We start from the raw sequence: 16,068 nt of genomic DNA on the forward strand, positions 1-16,068 counted from the left end.
CAACTTACTGGCCAAATGAAATACTGCTAACATTTTTCTTTTGGGGGAGGAATAGGAAGAGGAAAGACTAGATTAGCATAATTAAAGAATACTTTCCCTTATCCCACCACTGCAATAGTGCTGGCAATAAACTTAATGAGTCCCCACTTTAATAATTATCAATTACTGATTATTTAGGTAAAATGTTAACTTTGTCCTACCAACAAAAACACTACTAAGCAGGGCTTCTTCATTGACACAATACAAGTTACTTGAGGACAGGCACTATTTTTATTTTTGCACCTTCATTGCCTAGAAAGAAGTAGGCACTTATGAAACTGTTTCTGGTTGATCCATTTCTTTAAGTACTTTTAGAAATTAAGAATATTTGGAGACATTTTAGTGGGCTAAATTTATGATTCTTAACTGTATATGAAATATCCAGAGGAAGTAGAATTTACCTCAAACTATAGGATATATCCCACAATGTAGAGGTATAAAAGATCTTAGAAGACATCTAGTCTAAGATTCTACCTCATTCATTAATCTCCTTTCCAACATTCCTGTTGGAACTCTCATAAAGCATTAATTCCATTTCAGATAACTCTAATTATTAAATATCTTGCTTACATTCAACCAAACTTTACCTTATTATAACTTCTTCCAGTTTTTTTTTCCTAGCAGCCCCAAACAGAATTATTTCATTACCTTTTCTTCAAACATTGCCCCTTCTTCTAAACTTCATATTTCTAACAAGGACATCACTATCCTTTCAATTACTCAGGTTTGTTCCCTCAGAATTATCTCTAACACTTCTCTTTCTCTTATCCCATTTATTCAGTTAGTGGTCAAATATAGTTTATACTTTTGCTGCAAATTTTTTAATATATCACCTTCTCTTCAGGCATTTAGCTTCCAGCTTCATTATCTCTTGCCTGGATTACTGAGATAGCTTAAAAACCTGCTACTCCTTTCCCTAAACCCATCCTTTACATAACTGCCAAAATAATAGGTTTTAATGCACAGAACTATCCATTTCACTCTCTTTCTAAAAAAAAAAAAAAAGAAAGAAAAAAAGCCACTGAGTTGCCTCTCTCCCCTTGCTATTACATTTAGATAAAATCTAAAGTTCTCAAACTGACTTGTAAAAATTGCTAAAAATCTTTCTTCTATTTTGCTATTCCAGGCTTGTTTTTTTTATGATTTTCCCCTTAAAAATGAAGTTTTAGTCAAATAAGCCCAATACTTGATTCTGTAAACATCTTTCCTCTGTGTTTGCACAAATGGCAGTCCATGTATAAGATATCTTCTCTTCTTAACTCTGCCTTTTGGAACCTTTGGCTTTCTTCAAGAATTCCCTCATGTACTATATCCTACACTGAACTATTTTTAATCCTGTCCAGTTGCTGGTTCACTTTTCCTCATCCAATTATCTTAAGTTGACTCATCTGTATACAGGTTGTATCACATATGTAGGAAGTGAGCTTCATTTTTCTATCCCTAGTGCTTAGTCCCAAGTAGCTTGTACATAACAAGTAATTTATAGATGTTTATTGAGTCGAGCTGAGTTAGTTCTGCTTTCTTGAGCCACACAGAGTAAGTCTAATCCATCTTCCTGTTAATGTCATCAAGATTAGTGTCATGAATGTGAAACCCAATTGTCTAAAATTCCATTTTTGGGTTACTTTTTTTGTAGTTATTTCTCTTCAATAGTGGACTCAATTTAATCTGTCAAGATATATTTTAAAATTATCATTGAGAAGTAAATAATTCTGATATAATTCTCTCAGTTGAAGTACATATCTTAGGACACATTTCTTAAAATGCTTACCCATAATGCCAAAGTATAATGTGTCTAGCTAGTTCTTTCCCAAAGTAAATCAATGTAATCACTAAGGAGCTCAGGTCAAATCCTCTTTCTTGACATAACTTTTATTTCAATCAGGCTATTTTCTCCAAATTTCTATAGCTAGTTTTGGAATGGTGAATATTCCGAGAAAGGACCAGCACACAAAGAAAGCTGTGATCTTTAGGTTAAAAAAATTGGTGATGGGAGTTTTAAAAGCCAGGCAAAGGAAGTGATTTACCCAATGTGAGTCAACAAAGAAGAAATGTATTACTATGAGAAAAAGGAATCCCTGTTAATCTTTTTATCTTGTTTCTGTCAAAAAAAAATTAGAAGACTATGGAGAAATGAAGTATATATGCATTTGATATGTCACAACATAAATATACATGCAGAAGTATACATTATATGGTTATACATGTGTATGTAGTTGCATGTCCACAAAACAACCTCTCAAATCCATTACAAGAGAATAGAGTTCAGAAAGACAATGCTTAGTCATTTGAGTTGTTTTCAATGCTGTGACCTCATTTGGGTTTTTCTTGGCAAAGATTCTGGAGTAGTTTGTCATTTCCTTCTCCAGCTCATTTTACAGATGAGGAAACTGAGGCAAATAGGATTAAATGACTTACTCAAGGTCTTAATGTCTAAGGCTGGATTTGAACTCAGGGTGATGAGTCTCCTTGATTCACCAAACCTGTGCTGTTATCTGTTGAGCTACCAAGCTGCCTTTTACCATGTATACAAAAGATATAAAACAAATAAAGTGAGGTCTTATGAATCATTTAGTCTAAATTTTCCAGTTCACAAAAATGGTCATTCTGTCTCAAATAGGGGAAATGATTTCATCAATATCATGTGACTGGATTAGCAGGATTAGAAGTGGGACCAAACTTTTAAAAAAGTTTATCCTTTATCTACATGGCTTTGTCGCATTCTGGCATGGAGGTGCAAGGCTATACTACAGAGTTGATATTGCCAATGAATTTTGGCACATTCTTATTTTTCCCATGAAGAAAATATAAAACATCTGAATTATATATTTGCCAACTTATTTCAATGTGTACACATATATATTATCTCTACATAGAATAAATTATCATTTATCTAAGATGGCTGGAAAAGAAATAATGTGCTGCAGATAAGTTAATATTCCAGTATATTGGAGTTGCTACATATTGCACACAGATTATCAGTTTTCAAATGATTAGGATACAATAAAACAAAGTTAATACTTATATAATAATGGTGATTGGCTTTTGAAAAATATATATGTACACAATATATAATTATATACACAGACATATCTATATGTCTATCATATGTAAGTGTATCAAAAATGCTTTTATCTATCATACACACACACATATATAATATTTACAGCTTATCATCACATGTGAATAGTTCAGAATTATGTTTGGATCAAGGGTGGGATTTCTTGCCAGAGAAACTCCTATTAAAGATGCAGATCAGAAACCTGTCTGCAATTATAATCTCACAGAATTAGGTGACTTGCTCATGGTCTTTCATTTAGTATGTGTCACAAGAAAGACTTGTTTCCCAGATTCCAAGGTCAGGCCACCATCAACTACACCATCCTGACCAAGCTTCACTGACTTTACGATAAAGTCATACTGAAAAGAATTAAATCCTTCTTTGCTGGTGATCCAAGAGACAATCAGGATCTTGCAATATCCAGATGGTAACTACCATGAAAAAATGTTCTTAGAAGATGGTGGGAAAAGTTAGAGAGGTAATGACTTTTTACAGAGGAAGAAACAAGATGGGAGGTTTCCAGCTTTCCCCAAATGTGCATCTCTGGGGCTATCTATGGCTCTTTTGTTTTCTCTCATTGTCTTTTGATTATCTCAATTCCATATAATTACTTATCATAGCTCTTCCTAGAACACACAGATCTATGTATCCAACTCTCATCTCTTTTTATGAATTCTAGTCCTATATACCCATGAGCCTTTGAGATGTTCCATAAAGTAAGTTTCAGAAAGGTAAGTTTCCAAAATGGAAATTATTATCTTTCAACCTAAACCCATTCTGCCTATTTTAATTTCTTATTTCTGTCCAAATAACCATTATCTTTCTAGTTATACACCATAACAACTGTGTAAACCTGCTGGCTTCTTTCCTCTCCTTCACCATTTACATTTGATTGCTAATCAACTATTAACAGAAAATGTAACACAGATGTGATACTTTGAAACATGGGGGAAAAAGTGCTATTTCCCCATATTTTGTGAAGCTCATAAAGAGAAATTTCATTTAATAGGTTGTTATTATTGCTGGTGTTTAGTCATTTGGTTGTACTTAACTCTGTGTGCCCCAATTTGGGATTTCCTTTGCAAAGGTACTAAAATGGTTTGATATTTTCTTCTCCAGCTCATTTTACAAATGAGGAAGTTGAGGCAAACAGAATTAAGCAACTTGCCCAGAATCACATATTTGGCCATATTTGAACTCAGAAAAATGATTATTTTTGAGTTTTGGACTGGCAGATTATGCATTGTGCCACCTACTTGCCCTTTAATGGAACTTAGCATAGCCCAAACAAAACAAGTCTGGCCTTCCTCTCTATTCTGAAACCACAGTGGGCAAACTGGAGGTAAAACTATAAGGTAAAGGAAAGAAATACATTTCCAACTGATCTCAATTTATGATGTGGTTCTTTAGTGAGTACAGAGGAAATTCATGAATCAATTAGCACATGAACTCTTAAGTGACAAGTCAAATGGAACCAAACCACATTCAAAGTTCATACCATTTCTAATGGCCTAACCACCTAGCACCATGTTATATGTATCCCACTGTGTGGCCTTTTTGCAAGAACATCAAGAGAAGGGGTGGGGGTCAACAGTTTGGGCCTTAACAACTGCTGGCCTTCTTCCTTTTCTGTCAGGAAGAATGAACAAAGAGATGCACAGGACAAAACCATTTCTCTTTCCAGCTGTGGTACAACAGTTCCAGCTTTTAAAACAAGAACATGGTTCACTTAATCTGTCGCCTAACCATCTTGATTAGAAGAACACATTCTTATGAAAACCTGTCTTACTGGAATAAAGTCTTCCACATAAATCTTATATGTACCTGTGATTTATCTGAACTATAATGCCAAGTTTAAGAAAGAATATTGGATGAATAAATATGCATCCCTGGAGTCAGGAACACCTAGGCAAAGTCCTGCCTTTAAACCTAACTTTGTGCCTAAGAAATCTCTCAGTGCTTTCAGAAACTCTCAAATGTTGGAATCCGGCTCTTGTAGTAAGATGAAGAGTGTGATAATCAGGAGGCCAGGAGAAAGAATTCAGTTAGAACTCTTCAATTTTATTGACCAGGACTATATATATATATATATATATATATATATATATATATATATATATATGTATATGTATATGTATATGTATATGTATATATGTATATATACACACACACATATATATATGTATATATATACATATATATATATACACCTTAAATGCTTATAGGTTTGCTACAAAGTATACTCTATTAAAATCCTTATAGCCTAACAAAATCTACTATGATATTAAATGATCACACCCCTTAAATCCTGAATCTTGATTACTTAGAAAAGTAAATAGTTGAGATATGCATCAGTGTAAAATGTATTATAGGTTTATCTCAGGTACCCTTTTCCCAAATGCTTTTAGTCTCCTTGTGGACATTCTTTCCTGTCCTAAGTTCAAAGTTTATCTTTGGTCTGTTGAGTAGTGTTTGCATTTTGTTTCACTCACTAGAATCCCAATTTACAGTATTATCAAGCATGTTTCTGCTATTAAGAAAAGAGGTTACGATAAAATTTAAGACCTGGAATGGATTCTTACCTCCTGACCCTCTACATTCAAAGATAGTAAGACACACAGAGAGATGGAGTTCCCACACTGGGAATTTCCCACATTAAAAAAAAAAAATCAGTGGGGTAAGGCAAGGTTGGAAATACACATTAGGTTCACAGATATATCTCATAGAATATTGTTACCTCCAGCCAACATTATTTTTATACTATAAGGTCAACCTCAAAATACTATTATTTTATCTTTTCTATCTGTGCCAGGAAAACTCTGCCCTCTCCTTAATAGAAAACAATAAGAGAACATGTTTCTAGGCACAATGAGGAGGGGCTGCATATTTAGAGCTGGTAAGTAACAGGTCATCTGGTTCAACTTCTAATTTTACAGATGAGAAAACTGAGATCCAAAAAAAAGCAACAAAATCAATATTTGAACCAAAGAACCCTGACACATCTGACTCCAAACTTAGGGTTCTTTCCATTCACAATAATGGAATTCCATTTTGCTAACAGAAGCATGGTGTGTAAGCCAGGCAGGATTTCATCTCTTTTCTTCCCTATTTTCTTTTCTCTCTCTTTATTTTCACCTTGTATAATCTGAATTTTGATCACTCAGGAAAATAGTTTCCATTTATAACACTTTCTTAGTAACTGCCCTCATGTCATTGTTTTACTAATATAATGTTTTTAGACTATTTTATAACATTAGGCAGAGTATGACTGCAATGCGATCTTGCTAAAAGAAGAGTATATTTCATTATATTTTAAAACTATGAATAGTCTAAAGTTAGGCTTTTAATACCTCTCTTTTCATTTTTAAATACTGTTATTAATATATACTCTTCTACTTCTTTCTCCATTCCACAATGCATATTCATGGGCAATGGCCAGAGGATAAAGAGAACAATAAATGTTTTTTTCTGAAAGACCTGTAATTTCTAACATAAGAGTGGGTGGTAGAAAGAACTGTCAAACACACTAGAATTAATTGAGAGAGAAGGAAAAGGATAAAAGAAGCAAAGTTGGGCAGCTGAGAGAGATTATCTTTGTCTGACCCTTGAATTCATCTCCTTCTTTCATACTTCCTACCAACTCAGTCTATTGGACAAAATGTTGTTGATTTGCTCTTACCTACTTTTATCTCGTTCACTTGGTTGTGTTAACATTGTATAATGTTGTGGGCCTTTACAAGAACAATGCACATGGAAATCTCTTCCCTCTCAGCATTAGAATACAGTCTGTTATTTAATTGTGGTGGCTGATGTGTCTTCCCCAGAGCCTGTCATTTTGGATTTTGATTCAAGTAATATTTTCCTCCTTAAGAAGTCCAAAGTGCAAGAGATCTTGGAAAGCTAGTTTTATATCTATTAATGAATATCAGAAGGAAATTGTGAACCTTTCTATTATTCATCTAATCAGGTCACTAAATGTCACCAATGCTAATGATACCTGGTTTCAATATTGGTATTATCTGAGAATATATTTCTGTGGTACCTTCTTCATTAACTATTGTTTGAACATCTTTGGAAGAAGTTCCTTCAGGAATGTAGAAAGTTTAAAATTGGACTAAAAGGAGTTTCCAAAACCCTATTCCATTTTTTCTATATAGTCACTAGTCATATATAAGTTTAAAGACACTTTTGTCTTTAATTGTTTCAAAATTTGCATCCCAGGTTGAGGCAGGACCAAGACATACCATAAACAGGCAAAGCATTGCAAAAAAGAAAAGGCAGGAAGTAAGTTCTGAACTTGGAAGAAAGTAAGCACAACCTGAAAAACCAGAACAAGTTAGTACGAGGTTTCTGAAGGAACAGTAAAATTCAAGGAGCTATCAAGTGGCAAAATTGACTGCTGAGCAGAAATTCACAAAACAATTACATACATACATCTATAATAATCTATAATAATTGCATGCATACATACACTATTTAAAGCTCTATTATAAACAATATAAGAGTTAAAAAAACACAACTAGACTTGTGATTTTATAAGTATAGTGGCTTCTCATGAATGAATTTCTTCTTCCAATGGAGAGTAGCATTTTCCTTGCAATTAATAAAATTAGAGAATTACCTCTGAGTACTGACTGATTAAGTTAATCAGATTCATACAGTAAGCATGAATTTCAGATGAGACTTAAACATGTACAGCAATCCTATTCCAATAAGAACAGGAAACTAAAATTCAAGGAACTCCATAAATAGCATAACTCAGCCTAATTCTTCAAAGTTTCTGTCTTATGATTGGGACTGCTTGCTTTCCCCATTCTTTGGCTAAGTAGTTTAATTCCGTATGAAGTCCTCCGAGTTTCAGTATCACTTAAAACATTAATACTGTTTATTTAGGCCTAGTAATCCATGTGGGCTATGATCATGTGTAACAACATGTGGTTGTACATATTTATTCTTTTCTCATTCAGGATGTTATTTGAAGAATTTAATTTGATCACAATATCACAGTGCATGTCAGATTTGGAAGGTTATGTTGGAAAATAACTAATCCAACATCCATAATTACCCATGAAGAAATCAAAATCTTAACAGATTAAGTCATTTGTCTAAAATCATAAATGTATTTAAAGAACAATTTGAGTTTTATAAAAATAGAAGAGTCTACCAAGGGAAATGGTGGGTTATCTTTTAAAAAAATATTTATTTTAATATTAAAAGAAAGACAGAAAAGGGAAACAAAAACAAAACAGAACACTGTCGTGCCTAGCAGAACATTGGGAAGGATTCAAAATATATAACAAATTTCCAGTTCAAGAAAAGATACATAATAGTAGATGAAATTATATTGATTAATATCCATCTTTTCTTTGCTTTCTTGTAGGTTGTTCTTTTGTTCTTTGCTATGCTCTTTTCCCCTCCTTTCAGGTACACCTCCCCTACGCAGGCTATAGTTAAGCACAGACATATTTAATAGATGTAAACATTCACTCACACATATACATATACACACACATGTACACATAACTATATATATATGTATATATATATATATGTTTCATATATACATATATATATAATCCATATAAATTCACACCTATCCACAGACCCACGTCTTTATATACACACATAGAGTGACATGCATATATATCTCCATATACTCAGATAAAAACATGCATCAAATACAACATTAGTATGGCTGACATATAATATAGATTTCTCTCTTGATTGAATATTTAAGTTTGAGTTTGTCTAACATCAATGATTATTAGCTGGACTTTTTTTCCCTAATAAATTTGATTCCTGGTCATTGTTATAGTATTTGTGTATATCTCTTTTTTTTTCCTATCCCTGCTATTTTATTTTAATTCTGCTCCTTAACTTGGCTTGCTATTACTTAACCTCTCCCAACCCATGTATCCCTCCCTTGCCTTCCACCCCCCATTCTTTGCTTCTTCTTTCACCTATCCTTCTCCCTTATTTCTTAACAGATTTTGTAGGGTGCTATTCTCTTCATGGTATAAATGTAGCATTGACTATTTAACCCATTCCCAATATGAGTAGGTTTTCAGAACTACAAGCCTTCTTTCCCCCTTCTAATACCTCTGTGTCTATTCTTTCTCTGCATTGTATTTATATAAATCTTTTTTTTGAACTACCCAATTATTGATGTCAATCTTAAACATATGGTTTATATTTCCATGTAAAAAATATAAACAATTTATCTCTGTTAAGTTCCTTGAAATTAATTTTGGATATTAGCTCTTATATGTTAAATTTTCTATCGACTTTGGGTTTGTTTGAAAGAAAGTCCTGAAAATCTGCAAGTTTTCTGAATGTCCATTTTTTTCCACTCAATATTATGGATAATTTTGCTGTATATGCTAGTTTTGGCCATAGGCTTAATTCTTTTAATTGCTGGGATACATGATTCCAGATCTGTGGGTTTTTACTGGGGTTGCTGATAAGTCCTGTACAATTATAATTGTAGCTCATGCATATTTGAATTGTTTTTTGCTTATTTCTTGCAGAATGACTCTTTTTTAGAGCTCTTCAAGCAGAGACTGGATGACCATTTGTTGGGTATGTTATAGGGTAGATTCCTTTCATGAGTGGGCTGTTTTAGATGACCAATAAGCTCTCTTCTTTGTCTTTGTCTTTCTCTGTGTGTGTCTGTCTGCCTGCTGGCTTGTCTGTCTCTCTCTCCCACTCTCATCCCATGTTTCAGACTTAGTCAAAGTCAGGACTAGAATCCAATTCATTTCCTCCTTCAATATTATCCACATTCTGTATTGCCTCAATGTTACACTTTTTAAAATTATCATACATAGGTTTATTTTTTCTTTCTTTTGAAAGTCAATATCTCCTGGATGAATTTACAGTGGCAACATTTAATTTGCTCTTAACAGATTTTTTTTTTTTGTCATTGCCCATGTCCTTGATCTATATAAAAGGATATAATCTTGCTCATTATTTAGTGTCTGTCTTATGTGGATACATGTTTTGTAACCAGATTGTTGCCTAAATGGTAAATCTATAAACTTGTAATTCTGTCAGACCAAGGGTAGTTGGGGATTCAGATTTGTCCTATTAGTTCCATTGGCACTGATTTTCCAACAACTGATGGCAGGTTTGTAAGTGATATTAACTGTCCTTTGTAGTAAATTACATTGTGTAATCACCACAGTGCTCTGCTAAGGCCAGACCAGTTATCAGCTGAACCAAATGAAGGGTTTGGTGAATACACTATCTGTTTCCTTTCAGAATGCCAGAAGTTCTCTATAAACATGAGTGCGCTGAATGAGAGGTCATCTTTTGAAAGCTATAATAAAACATGATTGTAACTGAACATGTGACACGCCTGCCTCCTAGCTCTGGTTCAGTTATAATATGAGTGAAGGGATTAGAAAAAAAAAGAAAAAGAAAAAGGAAGAATCCAGAAATACTGCCTCTGGGAATATTATGCTTCTTAGCACAGAAATAAATTTTAAATAGATCTGTATTTTTTTCCTTAAGGGAATATAAAGAAGTAAAAAATTATCTAAGCCAGCATTTTATAAAACTGGAAGATGACTGTTTGAAGTATAGGATAAAATCAGAACAGAAATGCCATGTTCATTTTCCATTAATTTATTCCCAAGTTCATTGGTGGAATCTGCAACCCTTTCCAGTTGAGTGGTCCCAAAGAAAGGATGCCTGAGTTAGAGTATTGCTATGGTCAGGTAAACATCTGTAAGAAACTGCTTTCTTGGAGTTAGTAGTACCAGATAGCACCCTGATCTTGGAATTTATTAAGCTGGATCTTAATATAATTTCAATAACAATAGCTCTCATGGATATATCACTCTAAGATTTACTAAGCACTTCAAATGCATTAGCTTACTTGATCCAAACAATGGCAATGCTTTCACTCTCCCTCTTTTACAAAAGATGAAATTAATTTTCAGAGAGAGGAAGTAATTTGGACAGGTTCACACTTCTGTGTGACATATAGAACATCTTAACTCCATGCCAGTGGCTTTATTACTATATTGTATTGCTACTCCTTTTCAAGATTTCCAAAGAGTATTGCAAGATACCAAAGCACACCACAGAGACACAAGAAAAAAAATGCAATTTCTTAGAATGGCCTAAATTATAGTAGAAGAACAGGCTAAGCCCAGGAAACATTGTGAAGAATCTTTATCTTGAGCAGTTGCCCAGTAATTTAAATCCAGGTCTCATGTTTTTCAGGAGGACCACTTTTGCTACAAGCCAGGAGTAATTCCATAGTTGCACACATCATAATAATAATAACAATGATAGACTACATTTATATAGCTCTAGCTGGTCTTTCACTGCTGCTATACAATTATTATGTTCCATTGTTTTTTTTCCTTTTTTTTTTCTTTTTCTTTTGGTAGCGTGGAGTTCAGGAGAGTGGTTTCTAGACCTGTGATTTCATTGGTTTGGGTCCTTCAAGTAAGAAATTTATATTAAACTAAAGCCAGACTGGGACCTACCTTCTCTGTAGCTAGTAGTCTTAGACAGTTTCCTCTCTCTTTGATTTTTATACTCTCAGAAACCCGTTCTGAACCTTTTTAATTCTCAAGCTCCCACCCATATTTCCCCAATCTCACAAGGAAAGCCTTATGTTTGACAACTTTTTTCTTTCTTTATTTTTAATTTTGAAAAAAATTTCTTTACAACATTATCTCTTGCACTCACTTCTGTTCTGGTTTTTTCCCTCCCTCCTTCCATCCTTTCCCCCCAGATGGCAAGCAATCCTATACATGTTAAATATGTGTTTGACAACTTGTTAACTAAAAATAGTTAGACCAATACTTCTACCTCAGTGTATCCAAAACCACATTTATCAAAACTACTTTCTCTTTCTGACTTCCTAATTTCTCTAAGTGGCACCACCATTTATGCCATATTCCTTATTATCACTGACTTTCTCTTCCTCCCCTTTCATAGCTAATCTTCAGTCATGTTCTATCATTCTATTTCTGAATCTTCTCTAGCATTTATCCTCTCTTCTTCATTTCACTACCACAATCCTCTCTTATATCCTTACTTGCATCCATCTGGACTCCTGCAGAAAGTCTTCACTAGGTCTTTTGGCTTCTATTCTCCAACTTTCAAACCTTCTTTATATTGTTACCAGATTAAAGGCCCTTACATGAGAGCCTAATTCCATTGTGAGCTATATAACCTTTTAAGTTTTATGGCCATTGGAAGAGGCGTATGCTTCAATGTTTACTTCCACAATATTTTATAGTGTGCTTTCCTAAAATAGAACTTAAATCTCTGACTATTTTTTGAGCCCTTACCCTTGGCTATTACAACCAACAAAATACCTATTAATTTTTCCACAGGTTCATGGAGATTCATCAACCATTTTATTCTTGTTGCTCAGAATTAAGTTCATATCAGCATTTCTCCTTAATACTTTCTCCGATCATAATAAAAGCAACAAATCACATTTATAAAGCATTGTAAAGATTTGTACATTTTTATAAATACTACTTCATTTGAATCTCACAATGATTTGGAAAAATAGATATTTAGTATCCTCATTTTACAAATGAAGAAAAGGAGGTACCAATCAACCAATCATGACTTGTTCATGGTCATAATGCTTGTAAGTGTGAGAACCATGAAGGAAGGTTTTCTGGACCAAAATAGATCCCTTTTCTCACTGCAGAGGAAGGTAACAATGAACAAACGTTCTACTTTTATTGGAGAAACACTTTCAGTGTGTATTTGGACAAGTGAAATTGACCTTTACTATTTCTTACATTTGTGCGCGCTCTCTCTCTCTCTCTCTCTCTCTCTCTCTCTCTCTCTCTCTCTCTCTCTCTCTCTCTCTCCTTCCCTCCCTCCCTTCTTCCCTCCCTTCCTCCTTCCCTCTTTCTCTCCCTCTCTCCCTCCTTCCCTCTTTCTCTCCCTCTCTCCCTCCTTCTCTCTCTCTCTCTCTCCTCTCTCTCTCTCTCTCTCTCTCTCTCTCTCTCTCTCTCTCTCTCTCTCTCTCTCTCTTCCAGCTAACTAGTCTGTAACTCTATTTCTACACGGACAACTATCTTTCTGAAACTTATCCTCATTTACATGTTCTACTTTTTTTGGAATTCTTAGCTATATAAATGTATACCTTCTTAATAAATATCACTTTTCTTCCTCTTGTGTCAAAGATTTTTGTTGTTTTATTGAGGAATACTTCTCAACTGCTGTATCTGAGTAAAAATTCCCATCCTACTCAGTCTCAAAAATGTCTAAAGGGACATATTATCTACTTGTGCTAAACTATAAAGCTGGTATTTTGCAAAAAAGGGGCAATGTAATATGAAAGGCAAGACAAGAGTGTAAAATGAACAAAGGATTTAAATCTCTAACATTCAGTAGTTTTGTGACCTTGGGCAAAAGCCCTTTCCTCCCCTTATCTATAAAATGGAGATAATGATGCTGATACTTTATGCTTCAAAATTGTGTTAGGAGGAAAGTGTTTCTTAAACCATATAATACCACATGACTGAAAGGTTGTTTTTTTTTTTTTTCTATTTGTTTTGATTCTTTCCTAAGTTACTTCATCCTGTCAACAACTGGATATCATTGATATTCTTTTTATTATAATGTTTTATATCTTAAAATCTGTTTTGGTCATTATGGCTGGAGAAAAGTTTTAATGGTTAGAAGGTACCTAAAGTTGGGGGAGGAGTATATAAGATCAAGTACTGGCCTAAAATTCTTGTTCAACATCATTTGGGGCAACCAGGAGAAATAGATGTGAACAAAGTCCTCAGAGAATATAACCCTGGGAATAGATCTCTGGTAGGTTCAAGGCTGCCTTGTTTTTGAACAGAACTCAACAGACATTTAGCTGGATGCTCTCTAGGCATCTTTTAACATTCTGAGAGATGAAAGGAGCCTCATACATCTTTATCTTGTCTTGGAGATACAAAATAAAGATGTATGAGGCTTCTAGATGGTGTTATTGATAGAATGTCAGATGTGTAGTAAGGAAGGCCTGAGTTCACATCCTGTCTCAGGCTTACTAGTTATGGAACTCCTGTCAAATCACTTAACCTTTCTCAGTCTCAGATTTCTCATAGGTAAAATGAGGATAAAAGCAGCACCTACTTCTTAATGTTACTATAAGTATCAAATAAGAAAAATAAAGATAAAATTGTGCGTAAAACAAAAGTGCCATATTAATGTTAACTTATATTATTATTAAGTATAACAAATACATATTTAAAAGTGGGTTGAAAATGGTTATTATGTGAATAAAGTCGCATATCCTGTGACCTAGAAATTCTATTATAAAGCAAATATCTTGAGGAAATCACTATGAAAAATAAATGCTCCATATACACTGAAGTAATTATAAGAATTAGAAACAAAGTAGATGACTTTTGTTTGGGAAATGGCTTAACAAATTGTGTTGTACATTAATGTACTAGAAGATCACTGTTCTGTAAGAAACAAACATGATGAAAAAAATGAAATGAATTGATGAAAAGAGAATTAAGCAGAACTGGGAAAATAACATACATTTTTGTTGTTCCAATAAAAATGGAGAGAACCACCACCAAAAATAAATGAAATTAAATTATCAAAAATTAATTAAAAAAAAAAAAAACTCTGGTCCCAAGGACAAAATATGAAAGGACATGTCCCCTGATCCTTTAGAGATGTTATGGGCCACCCATGTAGAAAATGCAAACACTCTTGAAATTTTTTTGATGTTTTGATGAGTTTTAAATTTTTTCTCTTTAAAAATTGTTTTATGGGATGGTTTCTCTGGGAGATAGAAAAAGGAAGGACCTGGAGAGAAATCTAGATATTGGAATAATGGAAGCTATCAATAAAAATCTGTTTTTCAAAGCTTCTTCAGCTCATTTGTTTCTTTTTTTCAACACTACCTTACATATTTATTTAGTTCTCTTCTCCTGACAGTGAGATCAAAGTAAAATGTAAGAAATCATGTATATTTCTAACATCTCTAGAAAAATGACTGTTTTTCCCCTATTTCGTTTGGTAGGAATTTTCTATTTTTCCAACTGATAAAAATAAAACTCTTGAAATCAGAACATACTTTCAATGTGTAACCTCTACAGCTAGCCAAATGCTTGCCTTCTTATTTATCCAATGTCAAAAGCTGTTCATAGCTTTACAATATTTTCTGTTAAGCATATTATCCCCTAAATCTACAAAAGTGATTGGCTGTATCTGCTCTTGAGTATCATTACTTATAAATTTCTAACATACTTCAAAATGATGAGAGCAAGTTTACTTGATACAGATCAAATCTTATGCCCTCACACAGTTTTGTGTTCCCTATATAGTTAATAAATATTCAACTTAAGTATAATTGATCATGGCTCTGCATAATTCAAACAAAGAAAAAACCTACAGTCTATGTTTGGAAAAGGTAGCTAGGCTCAAAATTCTACATTCTGCAAAGCATTCTTTGAAAATATTATTTATTCTCCAACAATAATCAACATTTTTTGGAAGTTCTTCATCCAGAATCACAAGTAAGTGTGTTTCAAGATGGAGATAAAAGCCTAAGAACAAATATGACCACCAATTTATTGGGCTCATAGGATCACAGATCTAGAATTGACGGAGTCAAATCTGAGGCATGGTATTCAACGGAAACTGAGGCCAAGAGATTAAGTGACTTCTCCAAGATCACAATAAAATTACAGAAACAGGATCTGAATCTAGATCTTCTGGCTCCTGAGGTCTCTTATACAAACTTGCCATATTGCTCAAGGACATGAAAACTGGCCTCAGTATGCTAGTTTCTATGGTCAATTTAAATAGAAGAAAATATACTCAAACCTATTCAGCCTTCCTAACTAGAAAATGTAATAGTGGTGCTACAAGCACAAGGGGACATGTATGCATGTGATTAGTGAAATGAAAATATGTATGCATGTCACTACCAATATAGTGGAATTCTCCAAAGTAAAGTAAAGATATGA

At 33.7% G+C, this 16,068-nt stretch overlaps 1 protein-coding gene across 26 annotated transcripts in view; it reads right to left on the reverse strand.

Moving 5' to 3' along the window:
- The window catches only part of RBFOX1 (RNA binding fox-1 homolog 1), a 1,699,751-nt gene that overhangs the window by 1,077,259 nt on the left and 606,424 nt on the right, over window positions 1-16,068 (reverse strand). The gene's annotated exons all lie outside the window — the stretch shown is intronic.

The sequence above is a fragment of the Antechinus flavipes genome, chromosome 1 (assembly GCF_016432865.1).
Source record: "Antechinus flavipes isolate AdamAnt ecotype Samford, QLD, Australia chromosome 1, AdamAnt_v2, whole genome shotgun sequence".
Lineage (NCBI taxonomy): Eukaryota > Metazoa > Chordata > Mammalia > Dasyuromorphia > Dasyuridae > Antechinus > Antechinus flavipes.